The sequence below is a fragment of the Pleurodeles waltl genome, chromosome 5 (assembly GCF_031143425.1).
Source record: "Pleurodeles waltl isolate 20211129_DDA chromosome 5, aPleWal1.hap1.20221129, whole genome shotgun sequence".
Lineage (NCBI taxonomy): Eukaryota > Metazoa > Chordata > Amphibia > Caudata > Salamandridae > Pleurodeles > Pleurodeles waltl.
This window is the reverse complement of record NC_090444.1, coordinates 1,311,773,796-1,311,789,428: the sequence shown is the minus strand read 5'-3', so window position 1 is coordinate 1,311,789,428 and position 15,633 is coordinate 1,311,773,796.

Here is a 15,633-nt window from a genome sequence, read left to right as displayed (position 1 = left end):
TTCAGGACCCCCCACCCACTAACACTAACTAAACTAACAGCCTATACTAACCTAACACTAAGCCCCCTAAACCCACAAAGTATAAGACCCAGGAAAGATGAGGGAGGGATGGAATCATGTCCGTCTCATTGTCTACAGGTTGGCCCTCCGGAGAGTCCTCCTGATGGAACGCAACCGCCGGTTGACCTGTCGCACCTCCAGCCGCAGTCGGCTCATCTTCCTAAGGACACGGTCCAATTTCCGTTGCATTTGTCCAAAAGCAGCAGGGTCAATGGCTGCAGCAGGGGTGGTCTGGGTGCCAGCCGAGGAAGTATGGGGCCATATAGTGTCCATGGCTGTGGGCTGCCCTGCAGGTGGTGCTGTGCTTGGGCCAGGAGCAGTTGCTGTGGATGGTCCTGCAATGGTCCCAGCTGCTGGTGGTGCCACCTGGGTGGTAGTGGTGGTGGTGCTGGTGGTGGTTGTGGTAGGCAAAGAAGGGCTGCCTTGTGCAAATGCCCTCCAGGCTCCGGAGCCTCGTTCATGGCGATATCTGCGGGCCATTTTTCTGTACCCAGACTCGACATCAAGGATGTGGCAGTATCTCATTGCCCGCAGTTGAAACTCCCTGACCTGGATGGGTGTCATATTTGCAGCTGTTAAGACAAATAGAAAATCTATCATTAGGTACTGCATTGTGTGAAATGGCACAAGAAGTAAATCAGACAATACATCTATTGTACTTGTAACAGCTCATATCATCATACAGATCATTGATTGTCCCTGATGAAGTACATAGTAAGCCAGCCTACAAAGGTCCTATCACACATAGCACATCTAAACCCTACAAGATGGGTAACAACAGTCATGATTTTGGCATCATAGTTCTGCCAGTTGTCAGCTAACAATAATGCTGCACATTCTCCACCACTTCCAGGGCTACAAATGTCATTGTACGGGATGGAAATCTAGGGCCACATGATCTGCGAGTTGTAAATGGACTTGCCAGTATAGTAAGCATGTGCTAAACATGAGTGTGTATACTAGGTTCAGACAAGTGATTCACTGATTTACATGTCTGTGTACCAAACTTGTATCATCAGTCTTAGGTACACTATTCACAAACCTATGCCTGTGTCTGAGGGGAGAAGGGTGGACTAACAACAACAAAATTCCAACAACAAGGACACCCAGGAATCTTAGGAAAGCTGCACATGTGTTTGGCCCAGCACACACACCACAAGTAAGGAGGATCTCCAAATAGTAGACAGCTAAACCTTCGCCAATCCCATCGACACTCATGTTTGGAAATGCAGACCTTTGTTCACATCATTTACTACCAGTAAGCCATGACTTACAACAAACACAGAGATGCAAGAACACCCCTGGCCATGAGTTGCATGCACACCTAGGCCATTGCACTCAAGTGCCACATACTCGTAGCACTACATGTGGAGCTACATGCTGCTAGGAAGTTTAACCTACAGTTCAATAAGTACATTAGTAAATAGGGAAGCAGAGGTCTGTGGGTAAGCATTTGGCATCCCCATTCTGGGAGAATTTGGGTCTGACTGGCCGACTAATTCACTAATATGGTCCATTGCAACTTTTACTAAATCCATTTTTATCCACATGACTCATCCCTATTCACATTGCCGTGCCTTCAGGACTGACCTAGAATACCAAAATATGACAATAGGATAAGGATTGACCAACTCAAAGATGGTGATAAAAGTGATAACACAACACATAACAGACATATCAACACTTACTGGAGTGGTCAGGGTCCTCGAATCGAGCCACCTCGCCAACAGTGTAGGGTGCCGGTCCACCTGTGAGGCATGGAAGGGAGAAATGTGCTCAATGTCTGTGCACTGTACAACAATTCCAAAGACAAATACTATGTGTAAGAGTACATCAGAAAGTAAAGCCTCTCAGACATGATGATACTGCATCCTACATAGCTAACATGTACATACCCTGGGTCTCCAGTGAGTGATACACACATATCTGCACACATGCAATGGTCCTAACTATCATGTGTTGGCAAACATGCTCCTTCATTGGTGAGTAGACAAAATCATGGAGTGTATTCGTCTCATCATGTGTATCCATGAGAGACATCCAAGCCACTTTCCGTGAGGACTGCATTACCAGTCAACCAGCCATTGTGACCATGACAAATTTATGACACACAGGTACAATGTACAAAGGGCCAGGGACCGTTGTTAGCTCTCATTTTGTTACAGTTTCTTCATTTGATGTGGCATAGCTATGATGGGTTGCACCAACCATAGAGATATGAACCCATGTGCATACCTTTGGCCAGCCATCCCTAATCGAAATGTGGCACTACAAACTCCAAATGAAGGAGGGGCACAATAATCCCTAAGATTTGGGGAATTTCCATGATGGGTTTCCTTACACACTCACCAGACATACATGAGACATATGTACGGGCCACATTGCTATCATCAATTGATGTGAAGCCTGCACTCATTTTCAGCCTCATGTTGTGTTTAGAAAGTCAGTCTAGCTGTTGTGTCAACAAATTATGGTAATGAGTTGGAAATTTCTATACCTCAGAGGCAACTGTGGCCTATGTCGATACATAATTGGCTCCTGATTTGTGTTGCTGTTTGTCACAAAGGTGGCACTAACTTACATAATGCAAATGTATTCAGTAAGTTTGGGGAGCTCATGCTTCCTAACAGCTACCAATTGTGGTCCTTAACAAAGTAGAAATATGACCCTGTATGTTTCAGTAGCATTCCACACACTCAACAACATTGCCGGCAGATATTGTAAAAATCAGCTGATGTCACTACAGAGCAATTAAACGTGCACATTAACATGATTTCTACTCACCAACAGGGCCACCAATCACAATCCCCAGGTGGTCCAGCAGATCTTGCTCCCTGGAGACAAGGTCAGCCCAGCAGTGCTTCAGCTGGTGCTCGTTTCTGGGTGTCTTTGTCAGAGTCAGCAGATCCTCGGGGTCTGTGCACGTTCCCAACACTTCCACCACAAGACAGCTCCAATACTCTGATTAGATTTATCACAGAGTCTAAGAGAGTCCAAGTGGGGAAAAGGGGATTAGGACGGGAACAGCTGGGAAGGAGACCTGTAGGAAGCAAAAGGTTAAACACAACATCAAAATTATATCTCATGAAATCAGTACCATGCTACAACTCTAAGCTTCGTCTTTTCCGAAAAAACATGAACAACCCTAAAATAGTCCTAAAACTGACTAGGCTTTAGATGACCGAATGCCTGAGGAGGAAACAGGAAAAGTTAAATAGGACTTTCAGATTTGAGTACTTTCTTTAGCATGAGAATCAGGAAACACTCTGAGCAATTTCTAAACAACCATATGAATCTCCTTTTAAGAATATATATCAGGAACACACAGCATTACATCTAGAACTCTGGTATTGTTGTGTTCATCTCAGAAAAAACATTGGGAAGTGAATTGCGCACATTGCAGATTTTTATATGAGTATTAAACACCATAAAGGATTGTGAACCATGAAATCACACAACGTAGGTTCAAGGAATAAATCACGCAACGTGTCAACTTGAAATGCTATCAAGAAAATGTCTTAGAATAGTAGCGCACAGTAATTTACATTATTTACACACGAGGAAAGAATTGCGCGACTTACCGATTCAAATGCCACCATACAAATGCCAAGAAAAGGTAGCGCACAATGAATAACATGAAAAGCACTCAGGGAAAGAATCGCGCGTCTTGTCGATTCAAATGCCACCATGCAAATGCCAAGAAATGGTAGCGCACAATGAACAGCATGAATTACACACGAGAAGTGAATCGCGCGTTGCGCCGATTCGAATGCCACCATGTAAATGTCAAGAAAAGGTAGCGCGCAATGAACAACAAAGTTAAATGCTCATGAAACGAGTTGCACGTCTTGCCAACTCGTAAAACATCATGTAAATGTCAAGAAATATCAGCGCACAATGAACAACAATGTAATAACGGAGTCAAATCTTTATGGAATAAATTGCGCGTCCTCCCTATTTGCAAACCACCATACAAATGTCAAAAAATGGCAGCACACAAGTAATCTGTTATTCATTTAAGAATTAAAATCAAGAATATGAAAATTCTCAATTACGGTGTTGGGAAATGTCCAAACACCGTCTTACCACCTGGAAACAGTGATCAACAATGAGAGATGAGTGCAGAAGACTGGAAAATCCAAATAGGCCGCCGGGAAAGGAGCTCAGGAAGAAGCTGCTGCTCTGCACCGGGACCTCTGAATAGTGAGCACTGGAAGTTGGGCTGACTCTCTTTTATAGAGTCTTGGCCCAGCCTAGAACCACGCCCAGGCATGTTGCAGGGAAAGTCTCTAGAAGGCCCTGGAAAGGGACCACACCCTAACACACTCTGAATGTCTGCAGCAATACATTGCAAATGTACAGTATTTATAAGCACCTTAAAAATGAATCTTTTGGATGGAATTCTGCAATGCAAAAGGTTAAACAATAACATATCATCACAATGCATAAATTACATTATCTTGCGAGTGTTGGGTTTTTGCATTCTAGATGCCCGTAGAGCGCGCACTGTCCTGGTGTTGACAGTCTTATAAATCCTTTGTAGATGATGCAAGAGCTTTGCCCAACGGAGCCTCCGTGCCTTAGTGTGATACCCCTGTATCACACGCCCACCTGCCTTTAATCATTAGGGGTAGGAAATGGCACACCAGCCAAATTAATCCACCCAGCTCACCTCTCCGATCCTGCCAAGACGAGGCCTACCCAACATATTTGTATGAATAGAGAAATAGGGGATAAAGGGGAACAAAGGAGAATAGGGGGAAAGTACGACAGGAAAAATAAAAAAAAACTACTAACACAGCCCAACTATGCCCAAACTAACACTCCCCACAACAGACTCCCAACAAAACAAAGACAATACTTTACAACACAAATGAGCACAAAAAACACTCAGACAAGATACTACAACAAGTTTTTAATCACAAAAAGACAATAAAAAGACCACACAGGAGATAAAGTCACTAAATATACAGAGACAAATTGAAACACAGCCACACAGTCAGGAAATATCACCGATGGCAAAGTGAAAGTGAAAGTACACCCACTGTACCTATTCTGTAAACAGGATATCCTATTACATCACTTCCTGCCTAAAATGGTGGGTGTTTTTATCGTCATGCGTCAAAATATTTTGATGCATACAGTCTGCGTGTCATTTCTTTCGATGCACAGGAGTAGATTTGAGCCCACATCCATATGTTTCGAAATAGTTTTAAACTTAACCAATTTTCAAAGGTACAGTGTGGAAGATACCACTCAGAGCCAATGGGTATTTCAGGGCATTATGCGTCGTTTTTTGGCCATAAGCGTAATTTTAAGATGCATGTGCTTCATTTTCTTAAGCGTATGCAGCTAAATTTCAGGCATTAACTGGGTTTGGGTCATTTTACCATTTTAATGTAATATTATAGTTGTGACAATACTGTGATAGGCTGATTGCACCCACTTTGGGCATGCTGGTGTATGGGCACATGTGACACATCATACTACTGCGGACCATGATCCGCTACTTCATGTACAGGATTTTCACTCTTGACTGACTCAATAGCTGGCCAAACGTGTGGCGTACATATATGTATTGCACAAATTCGGCATGTTTGGCGTCAGGAGAGGATAGCAAGGTGACGCACATACTACAATACCTCAATGCCTATGGCTCGATGTGTGTGTATTGGCTACTAATATTGTTGTTGACCCACTGTGTGAGCATCACAAGATGCATTATTGCAAATATGCTTGTATGCATGTGGAGTCAATGTGTCCAACCCTCAGCTGCAAGTCAGTGTGGAAATGGGGGAGGACATGTGTTAGTCATACATGTAGCAACAACTGCTGTGTGCACTTTCTAGTTTTTGGGTAACATAAACACCACAAATGTCAAACATGAACTGGATAGATAGCAGACGGTTGTTCATGTCAATGGTCCAAAACTTGGCCATCACATGTCCTGGAATTTTGGATACTGCTTCCTAGGTACTTGTTGGTGAACCCACCATGAGTCAGGCACATGTACATACTAAGTGGGTACCGTGTTATTGACACGGAGAGCCAATGATGAACCACATTTGTAATGTCACGCCACAGTTGAGGTCATATGACAGAGCCTCAACTCTCCTGTGGCAGTGGCGGACCAGCAGACCAAGCAGCACGTGGCCACATATTTCCAGTGATCAATTGCACAGAGATGTCTGGTTCATGTGTGTGGGCCAATGTTAACCCTGTATATTTTTAGGGGTCTATGTTGTCACAGTTACGTCCAGGTCTAGTAATGAGTCAGTGGCGGCTATTCCTGTATCTACTGAGTATCTTTCTGAGATCAATGGAAGTAAAGCCAATGAGGATTTGAGTACCCACATGGGGATGGTCCTACCCTGTCACTGCAGACTTGTTATGAGACTGTCAACAGGGCAACCTTGGTGTGCTGAGTAAGATCATATCTCAGGAGTCTTGTACCAGCAGGTGTCATTACAACATTTGTACACAGGTTGGCCTGTAAAGTTCCCACTTAATCTGGGAACATCATAGCCTCTGTGTTGATTAATCTCGCAGCTATTCACCATGCACGGCCCATCAATATGTTGTGAGCAATGTGAAACAGCGTGTGAACTGTCAGTGTCCTAACATGTGTGGACTTTTCATGCACATTATCTGACGTTCCTGGTTCTGCTGGAGGCACCATACCCAATCCCTGCATACGGCCATGGTAGACTGTCACACTTTGTCACTCATGCATACACGAGACCCAGACAAAGGATAGGCCATGATTTGGGTATTTGGAGACAAGTTCCCAATTATGGTACGATAAGTAAGCAGATTATGCTATATAATGCATTTGAGTATGCATTGAAGAACCACCTGGCAAAATACCCCCAGAGGAATGTCAGGGTTGGGAAAGCAACTATGATACATATGTAGCCACAAGGAACCTTTAGGGTAATGCACAGAAAGGTGCCTGTCAGGCTAACAGGATGCAGAGTCAATCAGGATCCAGCAATATCACAAGGTACATACTCAGTGGTCTGACTAAGACTGGTCGGGGGAAGAACAAGACAGTTGACATGGAAAACTGTGTTTGTCCTGTGTTTTGGAAGGTGACACATAAACCCAAAGGCTGTGTTACACAGCTTTTTTTCTGGCACTGCATAACAGTGTAATCGATAAAATGGCAGCTTCTATGCTGTTCCAAGCATCTGCATGGGCAGTGCATGTTGAAATGGCTGGTCTGCATGGAGGTGCTCACAGGTGTGTGCTGCATCAGTTTTTCACAAGTCCTGTAGGTGCGATTTGAGTTCAAATGGCCAACAGTACCTTTCACATGGGAAGCAATCTACAGGTGAGAACAGGGCTTAGAGACTACAAGCCAGTGCATTATTTCACCTGACGTCCATGCAGACAGATGTACAATGACTATGGCATACCATATTAAAGGGTGAAGCACACTGGATTAATATTGTTAGTCTGTGTGTGTGTAGAGGAGGGAATATCTGGGTACACATATTACCATTCCAGGGAACTCTTAAGACGGGTGGGGTGAGACGGGAAACATGGGTGTGTCAGGACTTAGGACATGGGCTTAAATGTACATGGAATGTCATGTGCGCAATGCTTGTCATAGGTGTGGCACTTGTGCTCTCTATGTTGTGCTTATATGGAATTCTAGTCACACATGGTCCTTGCAAAGATAGGTGATATAACAGTTACTGCTGTCAAGGGTGTGGCCATATATTAATGTTACTGTTGCAATTACACATCCCCTGCCTCATGTATGATGCATTTTGTTCCATCATTGACTGATGGTGTCTTAGTTGTGTGCCATATGTTGCAAAGAATCATGTTGCCAACATGTATGTGTGAAGTAGGTGTGGTCCTCTGCTATTGCCCTTCAAAGGTGAAATATACAGGATATATGTCATTTACAGTGTGTGTGAATGTTACTGTTGAATAATACGCATCACAATTGCTTTGAAAATGTCTGTGTCCTCATCGGTATATCAGCAATGCTCCATGAGGGTAGTTCTCTTGTGTTGTCTGTGACTCATTTGTTTTTGTGTTATTGTGTTGATTCCTAGGCTTCTAGGATGTACCATCAGCACTGGGTTGTTTCCTTGGCTGAACGAGTGTTTGGCTGCTGACCGGTTGTCAGCAGTATATTTTGGGAGTTGAGGTACAGTGTGTACTCCCTAGCATTGTGACTTGTGATACAGGTGTCCCTGTGTCTTAAATGGGGGTGAGATGATAGTTCCATGCACAGAATCAATTCAACAGTGGTGGTAACACGTTTGCATCTATGTACCCTGGACATCCCATGCCTTTTGACATATGCAATTGATTAATTTAAACATCAGTGAGACACTTCCATTTTGCCAGGTGGCAATTAGCCAAACTTCTCCATATGTTGTGATCATTGACGTCTTAACATTTGACTGTACACTAATTTCACATGTGTGACAAGTTCACTGTAGACCTATTTCTCTGCCCTTGGCAAGTTGACTCAGGTTGTAACATCTACCTAGACCACTGCACATGGTCTAGTTCAGCTGGCTACCTTGGTTGTGAGGTTGTCGGTTTGAGTTTCAGAAGGTCGGTATGGCAGTATATCTGTTGTGTGTGTGTTAATTTGTCACAATGCGTATGTGTAGGAATGTGCACCTTCCATATAGTACCATCAAGATGTGTTCTTTGCACAGTCCACTTTCCTCTTGGTAGTGGGCAATGTGAGTGCAGGAGTGATGTGAGATATTAGAATGGCCTCAATGATTGCATGTGACCTTTATTGTAGTCATCATAATGCTATGTGAGTCACGGTGTTTGACCTGCAGCAAATTACATTCCACACCCCTTACACAGTACGATTTGGCTGGAAGGGTGTTTGGTTGGGTGTTATTGATGTGTTATTGGAGTTTTATCTTCACAGATGTAATGCCAGTTGGCACCATGTGTTTGTCATTGTGTTGTTTACATTTTTCCCTTGTGTCTGTGGAGTGGCATCAGTTTTTATTTGGAACAGTACTTTGTCCCTCGGTGTGTCTCCCATTGCTTGAGGATATCAAACATGCCTAGCGGTGTCACAACCTCAGTGTGTTCCTGTTAACATGTCGCTGTTGTGGTGTATGTGTTGTTTGTCCTAGAGGGTTGCTGTGCAGTGTGTATATAAGTAGGTTTCTGTACTTACCAACAAGTAGTCCATTTCCATATCGTCCATCCTGGAAGTGTTGATTGATGGTACAGTGACGGAAGATGAATGAATCATGTACACTCCCAGGATACTTTGCCACAATGTTGGTGATCAATTCCTGGTGATCCACAATGGCCTGCACATTGATAGAGTGTGTGTGCTTCCTTTTGCGGTATAGATGTTCAGTTGCAGCAGGTGGCACAAGGCGTACATGTGTGCAGTCAATGGCACCAAGGACGTGTGGAAATCCATTAATGAGATAAATCCCCTGTTTTGTCCCCTGCTGCTTCTGCTGTGTGTTTGGGAAGCAGATGTGGCGGGTGTGAGTCTGATGATGGCATCCAGTACCTTGGGCAGGAAGGCAGAGAATGATGGCTGTGAGATCCCAGCAACCAGGGCGCCAGTAGTTTGAAAGGAGCCACTTGCCAACATGTGTCGTACAGCTAGCAGCTTGGTTTCTGGTGGGATGGTGCAGGGTGTCTGCAAGCTGGGTGCCAACTGTGGCTCAATGTTGCACAGCAGCTGCTGAATGGCTTGCCAGTTCAACCTGTACCTCTGGATGATGTCATGTTCCCTGAGGCCATGAAGGGTTGTCCTGGTGCGGAATATCCTCTCCTGCCTTCTGCGTTGCCTTTGGGGTCCCTGCTGGTGTTGTGGAAGCTGCTGTTGTTGTTCCTGTGCTCTGCGTCTGTGTGCACGCTGGATAAGAAGTACCTCCATGTCTTCCTTTTGCTGCTCTGCTGTTGCTTCTGTGTGGTTTCATTAAATACAGGTGTGTTTGCCCCATTTTAATGCCTGCCCTGACCCAGGCGTTAATTTTTGAAGCAAATCGGGCTGTGCATCATTTTCCGCCTCCGCCTCCCGGCCGTGCGGGATTTTTGTGCAGTAGCATATATACGGGCCTCCGTGTGTTTGTGTCATTTTTTGGACGGGAACGCCTGCCTTCCATATCATTAACGCAAGGCGGTTTCCCGCATCCAGAAAATGACGCACACTGCGGGATTTTGACGTCCGGGGGCTCGGGCGTCAAAGTTTAAATATGGTGCATGGTTTGCGCCGATTGTGTGTCAAAATTTTTGACGCACATTCGGTGCAGACGGAGTATAAATATGCCCCTAAGTATCTCACCTTTTGATAAATTCCAGCAGAATTCCACAGGAGAAAAGTATACCGTATTTACTGTACCATGAGGATTTTGGTGTGATTAGCGCTAAAATCCGCATGTCATTCCCTGTAAACTCATGAAAGGTGTTATATCTTGAACTCGATAAATAACAAACCCCTTGATATTGTGATTAATCAAGTGCGCTAAATAACAACTTTGTTACGACAACTAGGAATAAGGGCCTATATAGAAGTCTAAACGTGAATTTTGAAAAGAACTGTGAATTAGTTGGTGACAGTAAATGAAATCCTTAAAGGGAAGAGGTAAGTGTCTTTTAAACAAAAAACTTCTACAAATAAAACTACGAGTAACAAAATGCGTCCGGAGGAGAATACTCTAGGGAGAAGTATTTTTTTAAACAGCTTTTTATTGCTTTTTCGCAAGTAACCTTTACCAGCGTACACAGGTCAACACCATTTACAGAATCTTGTACAGACAGCAATGCAGGTGTCACACAGCGCTTCTAGATTTAAAGATGTGGGATCGAAGACCCCTTTGGAGAAGTATTAGGAAATATTCTCCCATGGGGTGCTCAGAAACAGTCAAAGAGGAAAGGTGGTGGAAAAAAACGACAAATTAATTAATCTTAGTTTGTGGAGAAATAGTCATCCAAAAATCAAGCATAAGGTCGACAACTAACATGCTAAGTTAGAGGGTAATACCGAAGGACAGTAGCAATGAGCTTTTTACCTTGTATATTTATGCTTGCACTTCACAATCCCCTTGCTGCCGGTGACTGTGCTGCAATAAAATGTGATTCTAGGCATGTCTCTGAATTTGATATACTGCACAGTAACCAAAATTCTGCATGTCACTTATGACTGCGCTGCTCTACATGAGCATGTGTGTAGGATATATATGTTGACCCAGATTTGCAAAGATGTCCCGGAACACAGTGCAGCACCCAAAGTTGCTGTGTTACTTTACGTGAGAGAGAGAGCGCAGGAAAGAGCCATATCAATAGAGAAATGCCATTATCCTGCTCTCTCCGTAGCAGCTGAGCGCCACAAACATACCTTTGCACCATAGTGCAAGGGTGTCTGTGTGAGTTTTGCCTACGTTTTGTGCAAAATGCTATAGTTAGACTACTATGCTTAGACTAATTATAAAACATTTCCTACTTTGTATGTGTGTTGTACAGTGCAGTACACATGTAAAGTGTGAAAAGTTATGAGAAATAAAAGCATTTCTCATTTTAACGGCCTTATTTTTTGGTGCAAACCCCTTTCTACTATTGCTAGTATATAGAATTTTGCGTAAAAAACCTTGGGTAGGTGCATGGGAACGCCCATCTACTCACTCATGGATTGCCCCTTAAAGCAGAGTAACTCAAAGCAGCTCGTTATTCTGCTTTGTGTTACTTGCAGGACGCTTTCAGTGCTTTGCACTAGAAAGTAAATTAAAAAGTATTTCGCGCTGGTTTGCGTTACTTTGAGAGGCAAGATCAGCGCAAAATGTGTGTAAATCTAGACCTTAGTGTCAGACATAAGATGGGACATGGAGAGAGTGGTTGAGGTTCACAGTTCGCAGCTTCCTTGAAACATGGAAGACTTCTTTAAGTGCACAAAACAATATTTTTCTTGATAAATACAAGCACAGCCTTGCAATATATCCATTGTTAAACAAAACTGAACGCGCATACTATTTGCAGAAAATAAAGTTTTACGTTATCTAACATGCTCCAGTTCAATGATCTGCTAAGCACCGTAAATCATCTCTTAACCTTGGTGTGCAGAAAATTTACACTTCAGAACCTTATAGAACAAACCTTACCTGGCATTTGATGTCGAAGTGAAAATGTACTTCAAAGGCGGCAATGTACTCGTGCTCATTTTGCTGTCACAGATTTCTGCAGGGAGCGATTATAGCTGTGATTGCACGCGCCCATTGTCCTGCCTGTCTCCTCTCAAGCTCCGTCGAACGTAATCATTGTCTTTTGTTGACCATCACAATAGTGCCGAGGGCTTGCAGTATGTGGATAACAGCTCCGTACAATACCTGTAAATAAGTGGGCATTCGAATAGAAAAAAAATGAAGCTTCTCCCAGCTACCACCACCATCGGATCAGAGTAGAAGCTAACACCCACTACTTTAAATAATTATTGAATTATATTTTGTCCCTCGTTGCTTGCCATCCATTCTGCTCTGAGCACAGCCCCACTTGATGCTATAATTAGTTTTTCATGGAAAATATGGCCTTTGCAAAATGAAAGGGCTGTGTTGGAAATACAAAAACTACCTTTTAGAAAAATTAGATAACAATTTGTTTTCAGTACACTGATGCGTTTATTCTCCAAATAAATGTATTCTTTTAGTTGACATATTATGTTTCTAATTTTGCACCGATATAGTGCTACAACCTAAAAATGTCACATAAAACAGATTTTACCCATAACTGTTTGTGGCAGGTTATTTTACCATTTACATCTAGCCATGCTGTAAACATAACTCTTTGGAAACAGAACATTTAGGAGAAGCTTTGTGTGCCTTGTTGGTCCATAGGTAGTGTGATGTGCACAACAACCATGGATTGGAATGCTACCTAGAGTGATTGTCAATGGTTAGACTTATTGCAAACATTCCTCCCTTTTGTGTGCTTATTGTTAATGTGGAATCAACCTAATATAATAAATCTCCAAGTTGAATTTAGATAAAAAGTGTCTAATTTGTGGAGTACAGGTGAAAATCACATGATACGGTCATGAAAGGAGGCAGTGATTATAAAATAATCCTCAAAATTCAAAGCTAAGTCAGGCTGAGTGCTGCTCACTCAGAAACCTTAATTCTCCTTGACATGACTGAGGCCTGTGACACAGAGGACCATTAAACTTTGAAAAGGGCTAGAATATCTGGAGCTGCTCTCTAGTCTTGTGAATCCTTCTTGTCCATTGCAGACTATTAAATTAGTCCTTTCTTCGTCAGTAGGTAGTTGTAGTCACCAGTAGGTACTTTTAGTAACTACCTAGTTTCCATAGGAAACACGTTTTTTTGTTTTGCTAATAACTGTGGTGTGTTTGTCAAATCTTCACAAATTCAGCTGATGTCTGGAAGGTTCCGGGGTGATTCGTCAAGCAGGACTGAGCAAAAGGGGGGATGCTATGCATGTTGGCAGTCATGATGATTCTTACTAAAACCTATTTGTCTGAAATGTGTTTTTAATTCAATGAAGTAGTGCTATCCTTTCCGAAAGGGGTTAAAAAGCAGAATTCCTCAAAGTCAAAGATTTCTCATGTGATAGACTGCCTTACTTATGTTTGGTTGGAGGAAGTGGGCAGACCAATAACTCAACAAAGCAGTAAAAAACCTCAGTGTGTGGTTTGATAAAGGTCTATCTTTGGGTAGCATGTGTCATGAGCAACCAAAAACATCAATGTTCACCAGAAGCTTGTGAGAAGTACCCTAATGTTATCACAGCTGCCTCACGGGCAAAACTGACCAGAGACTTGGTGCAGTTGAGTTTGGACTGCTGTAATTTATCTCATACCAGAGCCTCTTAAGAAGAGATAATGAAACTCTAATGACTATAAAATTAATCAGCCACGCTCAGTTTCAACTAGAAGAAATCTTTCAAAATCACACCAGTCCTCAAAGAACTAAACTGACTCCTGATAGCACAGATAATTAAGTTCAGAGGTTTCTGTACTGTAATTAATGTCCTGTAAAATGAGGCCCACAATATCTTCAGATGCTGTTCCAAGCTTCATTCGTAATCTCTAAGTGTCAAAAGTCTCATGGCTGAATATCTTTGGGACCCAGCTCTGGAAGGATCTGTGCCCAATCCAGAGGAATCAATTTAGCAATTTGAAACATTTAAAAAGATAAAAGCTAAAGTGACCGACCTCATGGCTGTTCACATCTTTAATCGATGCTCAGATTGAACAGAGACGAATGTTTCAACGTTCACTGTTATCAGCACTACAACATCACAATATGTCACCAGCAAGCACAATGTAATGAGTAAGAGTAGTGTGCCACTCCATGGGTAAAGACACAAGCTTGCTACACATGAATACCAGCCAATAAAACAAACACAGTATATCTACCTGTGGCAAGACAAACATTTCTTAAGGTTCAAAAAGGGGTCGACAACAGGGATATTAAACAACATGAAACGCCAGGAAAACACATTTGGTGTTATTACAAAAGGAACACCTAAAGCAATGCAATCATAGCACAATAACCCTATAGACCATTGTGGACTGACCACACAGCTTCCCATCTGCTACAAACACAAGATGTGATCTGCATACAGTGGAATTCTTAATGATGATATTAGGCAAGGGGAGCTGTGCCACAAGGAAAAGATGCAACCGCTGCCATACATGTTCAGCTCATTCAAAAATGTTTATTCTTTTATACTAAAAATACAGTATTGGCACTAACTAAATAACCCATTGAATTACATATTTGTATCTGTTGGGCTAATTTGTGGTATGATGTGAAGGATGATCTGTTGGTGTTGTGTTCTTTCGTTTCAATATGTTTGACTGCTCAGTAGAGACTGACTTTTCATTGAAATGCCAGTCTCTTTTGTGTTTCATTCAAGGAGATGCCCTTCCATCTGAGACAATGTTTGGTTCTTTCTAGTTTGATGAAGGAGGCAGAGAACCCCTGGTAGTTGTTCAGCATTTGGGAGCACTCCAATAGCTCTTCTGGTGCCGTGGGGTCAAGGGCACATGTTTACCAGCCACAAATTACATAGAATACAAGGGCTGGAGATGTTTGATTCAAAGGTTAAAGACCGGGAGTTGCTGAGTTTGAAAGCGAGTGCAGAGATATCTGTTTTTCCCTAATTGTATCTATTTTATCCAGGTATGAAATGCATTCGTTTATCTGGTGAATAGGAGAGACTGAGATTATGAATGGAATAAGTGAGTGAACAGCCTAGTGGAGTGGTACTGATGATTAATACATAAGTAGCGAAACACAGTCTGGTGTAGAATTCTACAAGCCTCTTGTGAATAGATAGTCCCTTATGCTTGGCTGCATTCTCGTAAACTAATTTATATGCTTTGTGCATTGTGTATTATTTGCAATATTCACCAGTGAGTTATGTTTCTGACAAGAATAGCATGTCTTCTTTCCCTCTGAGAAGGAGACAATACTGTTTGGTACAGTTTTTAGTTACAAAACAGGCATTTAGCAGCATACAGATTGTGCTTTGGCTGTTGTGAGGAAGTGTATGGGGAGGTAATGTTGATCCCAAGGATGCAGAATTGTGTTATGTACATGT